The sequence below is a fragment of the Protomyctophum bolini genome (assembly GCF_963924005.1).
Source record: "Protomyctophum bolini genome assembly, chromosome: 19".
Lineage (NCBI taxonomy): Eukaryota > Metazoa > Chordata > Actinopteri > Myctophiformes > Myctophidae > Protomyctophum > Protomyctophum bolini.
In genome coordinates, this window is record NC_137880.1 from 22,257,138 (window position 1) to 22,269,637 (window position 12,500).

Consider the following 12,500-nt stretch of genomic DNA (forward strand, 5'->3'; position numbering starts at 1 on the left):
GGGGGTCAGATCAACATATGGAATATCAGAACAGGTCAGCTCCATATATGGAGATCTAAGGGTGGCAGTGGGGGCAGTATCTTGAGTGTACAGGGTTTGATGAGGTCTGGCCATATATGGAGCGTGTCTTGACTAGTGTATAGGGTTTGATGTGGTCAGATCCATGTATGGATATCCAGGGTTTGATGAGGTCAGTGTCGTGATGGAGACGGCCGTATATGGAGCGTGTCACAAGTCTTGACGGATCGACGGCCATATATGATGGCATGACGTGTCACGAGGCGTGACGGACTGACGGCCATATATGGTGCCATGACGTGTCACGAGGCGTGACGGACTGACGGCCCAATATGGTGGTGTGACCGATCGACAGGTTTTGCAGGTTTTCATAGTAATCTGCGACCTACAGTTGCAACCAACCTTATTAATTTAATTTCCTTAAAAACATAAAAAGTTGAACGGTGACAATAATTTTAACAGTATACCAAGGTTGGCAAGGAATATCACTGCAAACACTAGCCATGTTTTTAATGGGGAATATAAGTTGCTACCTTCAAAAAGGACATACGGTACAATGTAATAAGGTCAGCCTTATCTGCCTTTGTTGATCAGTCGATTTTTGAGGCTAAATTTAGAATCTGGCCGAGGGTAAGCAGAACGGTGAAGGATATCTTTTGCTCTTGTGTTCATGTTTTTATTGGCGAAATTTAAATGAGCGTTTGGAACCCCTCTCTCATTAACTCCCAAGGAATTAACAGCAACTAAAAAGAAGAAGAAAAAGAAAAAAAGTACCAATCCAGCAAACTTTGAAAGCCAATGTTAGCCAATTAGGATGGAATATGAGATATGGCTGCAGAATAGACGAACAAACAAATGGTTGGTGGCAGTCTGTTTTTTTCAGTGAAAGTTGATAATAAAATAAAATAGGCCTAAATGCCTAGGCATTCAGCAGTCTGATGGAGGTAGGCACGAAGCTGGCTGAGTCCCTTTTGGTGGATTTTGAGGCTCTGTATCGACGGTTGTATGCCTGAGGTTTTTAGTGGGTGTGTGTGTTGTCCTCAACTATTTCAGAGGCCTAGTATATTGTGTAATATAGTGGTTTTCAACCACTGGTGGTCCCCGGACCACTGGTTGAAAACCACTGGTGTAATATATTGCATAGTTTGAGTGGTGGAATTAAGGAAGTGAGCAGGTTTTTATAGTTAATTGGACTATACGGTCTTGTTACCACTAGGTGTCACTGATACAGTGTTAATGCACCCATCCACTGCTCTGTATTTGAAATAGATGTTGGCTTAATTTGATTTCAGATTTGTGCTTTTATATATATATATATATATATATATATATAAAGATAGATATACATCTCATATTTTGATATTCATGTATATACTTAGTTAAAGCTGTCATGTTGGATATTGGTTTGAGCTCAGGTGGTACTAGTCACTGTCTGCTCATCTTTCTAGCCAATCGGCTGTACCCATTCTGTATAAAAGGTACACACCCATTTCCTGTCATACTATTCCTGAAGAAGATCCCAGTGATCGAAACGTTGAATTAATAAACCAGTGGAGCTGAGTTTTATTACCAGTGACTCTATCGTTTCCTGCTGTATTGCCGCTTGTCCAGCATGTGGATGTGCATGCACTATCACCTTTGTTAATTTGATTTCAGACCATAAAGGACATAGATCCATAACTCATATATTCTTTTTTATTCCTAACTTTGCAAATTTGTTCAATTTGCTCAGTCTTGTAGCCTACAGTTAGATGTTAAGTTACGCTTATGAACTAAGATACATGTTCAAATTGTATACATTCCCAGCCTTCTGTTTTCATCCGGTGTCGTGAAATACAACATGCACGCCATTTCTTCATACAAACACACAGAGTCAAAAAGCTAAAATATATGTTGTCTTCTCCTCCAGGCTTTTTGTAGAAACCCTAACCAAAACAATAACCTCCTTCTCAAAAGCCACTTCAACAAATTACCTTCTTTACACCAAAATAAATCACTGTTTTTTTACGTCCAATCCCGGAAATGCTCTCATCCGAGTCACTTTTCCACTGCAGTCAACGCAAATACTGCAAACTTACTGCATTATCATTATAGATTTAATTACAGTAATACAGCTGTAAGCAGGAGATTATAATGGCTGCCTCTAGAATCACGCCTACACTAAGATTGCCAGGAACTAATTCCCCCCAGAACATTCTCCCTGGGTCTCCACCGTCTCCCTGACTCCCTCCCAGTGTTGCTGTATCTTTCTCCGTTGTAGTCCTTATGCCAAAATGTGCATTGTTACTTCTCTTTCCCCCTACTGGCTCCCCTGCCAGTGAGGAGCCCCCACCGGGAGGACAGGCAGCGCCTCCGTTCTATCCTTCCCTTTTAGAGATGCTCCGATAATCGGCCACATATCGGTGATCGGCCGATATTCACTCGATCGGTGATCAGAAATGTACCCTATCTGTGATCGGCAATTTACCCTTTAATTTATCTGGAGAAACCGATCTTTCACGCCATTTTAGTGGTATAAATATCAATCAGATATATAGCATAAATAATATCGTTTTGCATCTCTGTGACATGGCCTTAACATGGCCTAAATTTGCACACATTCTTTAGCAGAATGAGTGTTTTTCACAATGGGGCCACTCCATTTCTCATTCACTTTATGTTTGCCAAATTGCCAATACCAGGGCTCACTATGCAAAATGTCCTATTCAAGTTATAAAGTATATAAAAGATATTTTGAAAATAGCAGATCTACAAGCTCACAATGGGCCGCGTTGGCGACACATTGTGAGCTTGTAGATCTGCTATTTTAAAATGTTCAATTATTGGCCGAAATGTATATGTGTTTAATGTATGTTTCGTAATAATAATTAAAATAACTAGTAAGTAAAGTTTCAAATAAATGTAGTAAAAGTACAATATTTGCCTCAGAGATGTAGTGGAGTAGAAGTAAAAGTATTGGAAATTGGAAATACTCAAATAAAGTACAAATACCTCAAAATTGCACTTAAGTACAGTACTTAAGTAAAAGTATTTGGTTACTTTACAGTTTAGTTTACACCACTGCCCATGAACACAACAGGTACAGTATACTTCACCCCTGCGCCCTGGTCTTGTTTTTTCGCGCAGAACTTCGAAACAAAGAAATTGCTCCAGTATCAAAAGCATCCGTAATCCTAAACTTTACCAAAGAAGCGATCTTTATCCTTAACCACTCCTCCCATTTCTCTCCTTCTATCAGGAAGTGAGTTTGAATTAAATCAGCTTAGTTTTTGAGACGACAATAGAAGTCAATCAGGTTCATGACCAGAGGGAGTCCTCGGATTAGCTTATCCATTTTTTTTTTACGGGGATCATACGTTAACTTTATCAGGAGTTAAACTCATTTGCGCTTATACGTTACTGTATGGTTGCATCAGTATCTCGATCAGATTGTGCTCCAATAGGAGGCTCCTCTGTGCCTGCTGCGTTTGTGCCATATCAGTTTGTGGGAGTGCAAGAGGAAATGGAATGAGTTGGCTTAATTAGTTTGGCTTAATTGCTTCATTGGAGAGAGCAGGCTTGGAGGCTTGACTCGCTGATGTAATTTCAAAGAAAGGATCTTGCGACTTTTCTTTTGGGGGAAGTTTATTTTTTGAGTAAAGCGAGGCCGGCCGGCCCTACACAGTAAAGGTTCAGGTTCAAGGTTGTACTTTATTGTTACATCTTGTGTACAGGTACATAAGACTAAAGGTAAAACTTATCTTTGTTTGGCTTCCTTCAGACAATGCAGCGGCGTGTGTGTGTGTTTGTGTGTGTGTGTGTGTGTGCGCGCGTGCGTCCAAGTGTGTCTGCTGCTGTACATGAATGCGCGGCAGGAGGAGTGAGCGAGCGCCGGTCGGTTTTCCTCTTATTATATCAATCTGCCCTTTAATAAAATTGGAGGCAAGTCGATGAGTTGACATGATAGTGGGAACGTCGTCCATTTCCTCCAAGGAGCCGATGGCAGCTTGATGGACGCTATCGGATGATAGCGTGGCTTGTGTGTGTGTGTGTGTGTGTGTGTGTGTGTGGGGGGGGTGCGCGGCTGCGTGCGTGTGCAGACCACTGTAACATCTCAGCCAGGGGAGCTCAGAGTCATCATCCGTAATGGGTTTTTATGGAGGGACAATTCTCAGTAAATGGCTTAACAGCACAGGGCCGAAGGGCCCGCAGAGCGCTCTGCTACAGCAGTTATCTGATCACTTCACCAGTCTACTAGGGCCCACAAATCTAAAAACAGGAGCTGTGTTGCTGTGCTGGATCTGCCAGTGGTCCTTGAGGGCGTTCCAGGTGGTCCCCAGCTAAATGATGGAAGAGTTGGTAACCAAATGGACCCTTATTAGGTCTTTAACTCTTGAGAGCGTCAAATGAAACCTATTGTTAAACATCTGCACTTCTTAATTTACCAGAAGTCTACACAATTAGAGAAGGCAGAATATTTGATGTTTAGGCCTGTGGTCTTTCCTATGGTTGGTACCACATCAATGCAGCATGAAATTGTGCACAAAATCTTATCCAACAACAATACAATATTATAGTCTTGGGTCTGAGAGGCTGAAACTCATAAAATGTTGGTCCATGGCTCAAATACAGGATGGACGTTGATATTATAAAAAGGGTTGAAAACCACTGATGTATATTTATTTTGCATCCAAAGTAAAGTACACAGTTATGCATACCATAACGTTTAAGAACACCCTCAGCTACTCAGGGAAAAGGAGAAATGATTAATGTCAATCTCTTATAGTGTCTTATTCCCTGGATTTATTTAATTTTCCTCTGTTCACATAGGTTAACTTCTTCAGCGAAGGGCATTTTCCACTCTCACGTAGCTGGCGTAGGTGCTGTATACCTCAACGCAAGAGGCAACCTGCACATTATTTCAGTCACTCTCCTATGTCGACGCAGCAATATATCACTCACTTTCTTAGTCTTGACTATGCAGACAAAATCTCAATCGTTCTCTAATGCTGAAGCAGCAAGATATCAATCACTGTCCTAGCCTGAAGCTGACACACATCAATCAAGTGATCAGGATAGCTAGATACCTAGGGGTGCAACAGTTAATCAAATTAATTGATTTAATTGATAATAAAAATGATTGCTGATTCAATAGAACTAGGTCGATGGCCAATGGGAATTATGGCTATTGGGAGCGCTTGCCTCTCTCATTATGCAGAACCCATTGTAGCTGGTGTTGGAGTACTTAGTGCAGTATCCCTTATCATAGTACTTGTAGCTGGTGTTGAAGTACTTAGTGCAGTATCCCTTATCATAGTACTTGTAGCTGGTGTTGAAGTACTTAGTGCAGTGTCCCTTATCATAGTACTTGTAGCTGGTGTTGGAGTACTTAGTGCAGTATCCCTTATCATAGTACTTGTAGCTGGTGTTGGAGTACTTAGTGCAGTATGCCTTATCATAGTACTTGTAGCTGGTGTTGAAGTACTTAGTGCAGTATCCCTTATCATAGTACTTGTAGCTGGTGTTGGAGTACTTAGTGCAGTATCCCTTATCATAGTACTTGTGTTGCGTAGTCACAAATTCATTAGTACCAACATTCTTCTACAACTTTGTCATTGCCTTAATTCAGTGGTTTTCAACCATTTTCATAGAAGGTTCATTATCTATTTGGCTTTTGAGCCACGGACCACCATTTGATGAGATTTAGCCTCTCCCCAAACTGAATATTTTGTCCACAATTCCATACTGTATTGATGTCGTTACCATTAGGAGAGATGACAGGCAAACGGTCAAAATAAGAATTCTTCTACGTTCTAATGCAAATGTTTTAACAATAATGAAAGTGTAAAATTAAACCTAATGGACCCGTAAGTGTCCATTTGGTTTCATTTTACACTCTCAAGAGTTCAAGATCTATAAGGGTCCATTTGGTTACCAACTCTCCATCATTTTGCTGGGGACGATTGAAATCCACTGCCTTCATTTATTGTCCCCTCTGATGCATCATAAAAGCGCCTAATTACTGCCACTGACTACTATTACGCCTATTACGCCATTATTTGCTTGGCTGCCAAATGCACTTTTACTGTTCTCTAGTCTATAGAGCGTCGCAGTCCCTCCCCCTTTCAGAACAACGAGTGGCCCAGGAAATAAATCCCAATGCATCTGTCCCATAGGCATTTCTTAAAGTATTTATTTAAAGACGTTTACGCCGCGGACAAAGCCAACTTGGATCGTGACAAATCATGACAATGAACACAATGTTTTGGGCCGATCAAATAATTTATAAGAAGAAAAACAAAACAAATAGTGCTGTCTCCTGCCTTTATTTTCTTCTTTCTAATGATTTGATCGGCCCAAAATATTGTGTTCATTGTCATGATTTGTCACGATCCGAGTTGGCTTTGTCCGCGGCGTAACAGTCTCTATTATAACATGCCAATAAACCATGTGATCTAACAAAGCCCATCTCATTTCCATACTATCATTCTGGTTTTCAACCAGAAGACCACTGGTTGAGAACCACTGTTGTATACCAAATTCTCGACTGACATCAATCATAGCCACTACTTGCCACAACACCTTCATTGCTCATTACATGTACACAGTTACAATTTTTTTTGCACCAATAAATCTGCACACGCCCGAAGGGCGCTGTGTTTCTAGGTAATTTAACCCATTAGGCTCGAGTGGAGACATCCATACGCTGCTGTTTTGCTAGATAAAGCAGTCATGTAGCCGTGGCGTTTATGAGAGACAGCCCGCGGCTGTCATCGTACTGAACGTTTATGGAGTGATTGATTAATGGTTAATGATTTTGACAGCAAATTCTGATTTTGTTTTAGTCTTAGTCTTTTGAATCCTTTTTCATTTAGTTTTATTCATATGATTTTTTTTTGTTTTAGCCGACTAAATATCATAAGATTTTTGTTGACTGAGTCTACAGTTGATTTTGTGGACAAAACTATGTTTTGACAGGCCTTGATGGCGTCGTAATGACAGGCCTTGATGGCGTCGTAAATAATGCCTAAACTTGGTTAAACACTTTGTTGCATGTTGACAATAGCACATCTACAACGTGACGCACTGCAACACGTTGTGAGCTTGTAGATCTGCTATTTTCAGAGTGCAACTCCCGAGCGCAACCAAACATAAAATGACTTGTCTCTGGCATTCCAGCGTCACGTTTTTATCGTTAACCGAAACCGTCTCACATTTACTCCTACTGTAGGCGATAGATAGATTTAAAACAACTAGATACCTCATTGGCCACTGCAGTTCATAGGAGTGTGTGTGTCGACGTGAGGGCGGAACAATTTACACTCTGGGGCGGAAGTGCGGCGGAAGTGCTGAAGGCACGCTACGCCGTGCTGCCACTCAAGTGACTATTGGCCAATCACAGTGCATCTTTTCCGGGACTTGTCAGTCCCGAACATCCGCTCTGTGCTCCGTTCATGCTTTCGCTATATGCTTCGCAAGGAATCTGGGGAATGCTTTGCCCCCTCTCGAGAACACACGCCGCAGAGCCGGGAGAGGCGTCTACCCCTAATGTCTATGCTGTAGGCTGCCCAAGTTGGGAGACCTCACTCTCCATGAAAATACTCCATCGCAGCGCTCCCTAAAATCCTCTCGCAGTAAAGTCAGAGAGTTGCAAAGTAATCAATGCGTTCATGTATTATGATGTTTCCTCTTGTACAGTGGTGGAAAGTAACCAAGTAGATTGAATTAAGTTCTGTACTTAAGTACAATTTTGAGGTATTTGTACTTTACTTGAGTATTTCCAACCAATACTTTTACTTCTACTCCACTACATCTCAGAGGAAAATATTGTACTTTTACTGAACTACATTTATTTGAAAACTAGTTACTAGTTACTTTGTAGATTTTGATTATTATTTCAAAACATACATTAATAACCACATCAGCCCCATACATTTTTGGCCATTTGAAAATAGCAGATCAGTAATGCAACGCATCTGATTTTTTCAAAATATGTTCATAAATTTGAAACTTGAAAAAAGACGTTGTGCATATTGAGTACTTTCTACTTTTTGTACTTTTAAGTACATTTTGATGCCAATACTTTTGTACTTTTTCTTTTTTTACTTTTCTTTTTTTTACTCTAGTACATTTTGAATTCTGGACTTTTACTTGTAACAGAGTAGTTCTACATTGCAGTATTGATACTTTTACTTAAGTAAAACATTTGAGTACTTTTTCCACCATTGGATGGAAGCCAAACGTTTGTAGCTGGCAGATGAGAAACATCATTGAATGTACCCTGCACAGCAGCTCGTTGTATTTGCTGCCTATTATTTTCTATAAATTGCAGATATACATTATGAAAGACATTACTGAAAGATCTGTGACTGTCCTCATATACCTTGATCAGCATGATGTGGGCTGTTAATATTGTTCCTTTGCAAAAATAATTTTGCTCCCTTCTGGCCTGGGTCAGTTGCTTCATGGCTTCTTTAGTGAAACACATTTGGCCATGGAAAATATGTTATGCCAGAGGGCCCCAGAAGAGAAGGCTTGTGTAAAAAATATTCACAAATGTGACGCTATATTAGCACGGCAGAAAGAATGCCTCGTCTCTCCTAATCCAGGGCGCTCTCTGTGGTTTTGATCTGATGGATATACAGTACTAGCGCTTCATTTCTGCTCCTCATCCACCTCTAGTTCAAAATATGAACACTTGTATCATGTATCATATAAATAAAGTAAGTAAGCTAGCAAAATACATCTCAGGCAAATAATAGTACTACAGTTATTGGACAACTTTAATCACTAGTTAGTTTGAAGATTTTAAACATTTTAACAAAACATACGTTAACCACCAGCCCTATAGGCCTATTGGGCTATTTGAAAATAGCCAATCTACAAGTCTCTCTCTCAACGCGTTGCGTTGCGATTGCGATCTGTTGTGAACTGCTATTTTCAAAAGATTGTATACATTGTAAAATGTCAAGAAATGGAAGTTTTCTGCATAATGAGTACTTTTACTGTTAGTACTTCCGTAGTACTTGGTACTACATTTCAGTATTGGTATACTTTTACATAAAGTTTTGTTTTGTAACTTTTTCTTTCTGAGCTCAATTGCACCCAAAATCCATTCAGAGATCACTCCATGGCTGTTCTAATCTGTTGTGTATGATGATCTATGAAATGAAACAGATTATGAGGAAGGGATTGCATATAGCCCATGTTAATATCAATAGTTTGGTGAACAAGATGAATGATATATTACATGGAAAGTACAGGGAAATGATTTGCATGTGCTAGCCATTACTGGAGCTCATCTTGATGAAACCATAACAGATTTGACAAATTGATCTTTAAAGGATACAATGTTATTAGGCGGGACAGAAATAGGAATGGGGGAGGAGTTGCCCTATAATATTTACAAGAGCACTTGCTGTTTAAGGTGAGGGAGGATCTGTGTGTGAATGGACTAGAGATCCTATGGATCCAAGTTCACCTACCCTTTCAACAACCAACATTAATTGGGTGTGTTTATAGGCCCCCAAAATCAAACATCCTGTATATGGACAAAATCTTGGAAAGCATTGATTTGGCTCTGGAAGAAAGGTTTGATTTATACTGTCTTGGAGATTTTAACTTGGACTGGAAACATACTAACTCTGATGTAAATAAGATTAGGTTTGAACAATTTATTGAAAGTTGCAATTTATCGCAAATGGTACAAGATATCACACGAGCCTCAATAAATAAGTATGGGCATAGAACGGAAAGTACTATTGACCTGATATTGTGTAATGTGCTTTTATTGTGTAAAATGCTCAAAGGCAAAATCTACTCCTGTATCCTGCACAGATCATAATATTGTGAGCATCACAAAACATACTAAGGTTAAACTGGAGGATTACGGAAGAGATCTGGGCATTGTTCCATCGGATCTGGTGTATCTTGAGAATGACCTAGATGATGCTGTCGACTGTTTTAATAAGCTGCTAACTGAGGTCGTTGACCATCATGCCCGTATATGGAAAAGTACAATCAAAGCTAAACCATCCCCCTGGATTGATCAACAATTAAGAGAAGCAATGTCTCAGAGGGATGAGGCAAAAGCCACTGCATCCAGGTCACGTCTGGTTTCTGACCTTATGCTATACAGGAAATGCAGAAACTTTGTTGTAAAATTAAATAAAACAAAATCACTTTATTATATAAAGTAGCATTTGAGAAATGTAAAAACGACCCAAAACAGACATGGAACACAGTAAATGGTTTGCTGGGTAGATACAAATCCTGTTAGTGTGGAGGTTGATGGAAAGATCAAGACAAAACCAATAGACATTGCCAATCATTTTGCTGACCATTATGAAATCAAGGTAAACAATCTCAGGTCCAATATGCATGTAAATGCCTCAAACGAAGAACTGGTGGGAAATATAGATTTATGCAGGGGAAATAATGCAGTTTTGTTTTACCACCAGACATATCTTTTGGCGAAATTGAGAAAATGTTGTTGTTGCTCCCTGAAAACCAGGGCATGACCTCATTGACAATAAATTACTAAAATATGCTGCCCCATTTATCGCTAGACCTGTGAAATACCTATTTGATATTTCTCTGCAACAAGGCAAGTTTCCGACAATATGGAAGCATGCAAAAATTTGTCCTATTCCTAAGGATAGTAAATCCGCTTTTACTGCCCCAAATAGCCGACTAATCAGCCTACTTTCCTCCCTAAGTAAAATTTTGGAGAAAGTAGTTAGTGATTACGGTATATATGGAAATACATGGAAACAAATAACCTATTAACTCATGCCCAACATGCATACCGTAAAAACCATTCCACTGAGCTCTCATTGACATGACGGATACCTGGCTGAATGCTCTCGACCAAGGTAAACTTGCATCCATTTTACTTTTAGATTTCACTGCTTTCGATCTGATTGATCACACAATTCTTCTAAAAATCATTATGGCTTCAGTCAGAATTCTATCAATTGGATGATCTGTATGGCAGAAAGCAGTCTGTATATGTCAACGGCTCATTTTCCTCACCTCGTTCTACTTCCTGTGGAATTCCACAGGGGAGTTGTCTTGGTCCTCTATTATATATTATATATTATATACACAAATGATCTTCCATTAGTACTAACCAACTCAAATGCACACATGTTCGCTGACGACACAACCATCACTGCAGTAGCTGAATAACAAACTCAGTTGCACGAGCACCTGGCGACTGATTTTAAACACACTGAACACTGAGAATAATTATGGTCATATGCACCAACAGAAAAAGGAATTGGCTAGGGCCATGGAACTTATCTTATGGAGGGGTACAGATAAATGAGGTCACAGAAGTCAAAATAAGGAATTAAAATACAAAACAATTGATCATGGACAGCTCATACCACAGATATATCTAAAAAGGTAATGCAAATGGCAGGAATGGTTGGGCGAATTGCAGGGCTTCTATATGAAGAGACGTTGAGGCTAATATCCCGTAGTCTGATTTATATTAGTCACGTAAACTATTGCTGTGCAGTATGGGGCAACGCAGCTCCGATATGAGAAGACTGCAGATCACACTAAACAAGGCAGCTAGAATGGTCTTAAGATGTGGGTATGAAATAGACACGGGGCAGTTAAATTATGGAACTCATCATTATAGCTGGGATTGCTTTTATTGATTCACTATTATGTTGTGATTTCTGTTAAGCTTTGGGTTTTTTTTGTTCTAGTTTCTAGTGTTGGTATGCGGTCAGGTTTTCAGCTGGCTCAGGGAAGAGGACGGCCCTGCCATGCATAGTCCACCATAGATAGGTGAATGAACTGTATCTGTCTGTGGACAGGCATGTGCTGTGCCTGTGTGTGTGTGAGTGTGTGCGGTTGTATGAGTTGAGGATTAGAGGTATAGGTATTTTAACTATTTTTGTTACGCTGTAATATTTGACTCACTGTTGTCGTTTAGCATCAGTGCAATTTGAAATGTATTTTTGAAATGCAATGTACTATTTTGTAATGTAATATAATGTATTTTGTAATGTTTTCATTAATTTCTGGACTCTTGGAAGATTAGCCGAAAGAGATAAAAATCAAATCAAATCAAAATCCTGAACTTTGAACATTCAGTAGATTTTCTGTGGTCTGAGGTTTTCTGAATAATTTGGCTCAAACAAGTAAAAACCTGTATGTTCTTTTCCCACCACTGCCGGCACACAGCTCGCTATAAAGAGGGGATAATGAAGTGTACTCAGAGTGCTGTCGTTTACCCTGTCATTGTCACACACAGACATTTATGTCAAGGTGAACCTAAAATTCTACATCAGAGGTGTTTTGCCTGTCTCAGAAACTGCATTTGACAATCAAAGGAAGAAAAGTTTAGTATTTGAAGACTCGGGTCTTGATATGGACCACTGGTTCTCAAAGTGGCGTCCAGGGACCCCCAGGGGCCCTTGAGGGAGTTCCAGGGGGTCCCTATAGTAAATGATAGATAGGAACCAAATGGACCCTTATGGGTCTGT

General features: G+C 39.8%; 1 protein-coding gene across 1 annotated transcript in view; it reads left to right on the plus strand.

Moving 5' to 3' along the window:
• The window catches only part of LOC308334279 (solute carrier family 35 member D3-like), a 96,509-nt gene that overhangs the window by 7,590 nt on the left and 76,419 nt on the right, over window positions 1–12,500 (plus strand). The window lies entirely within an intron of this gene.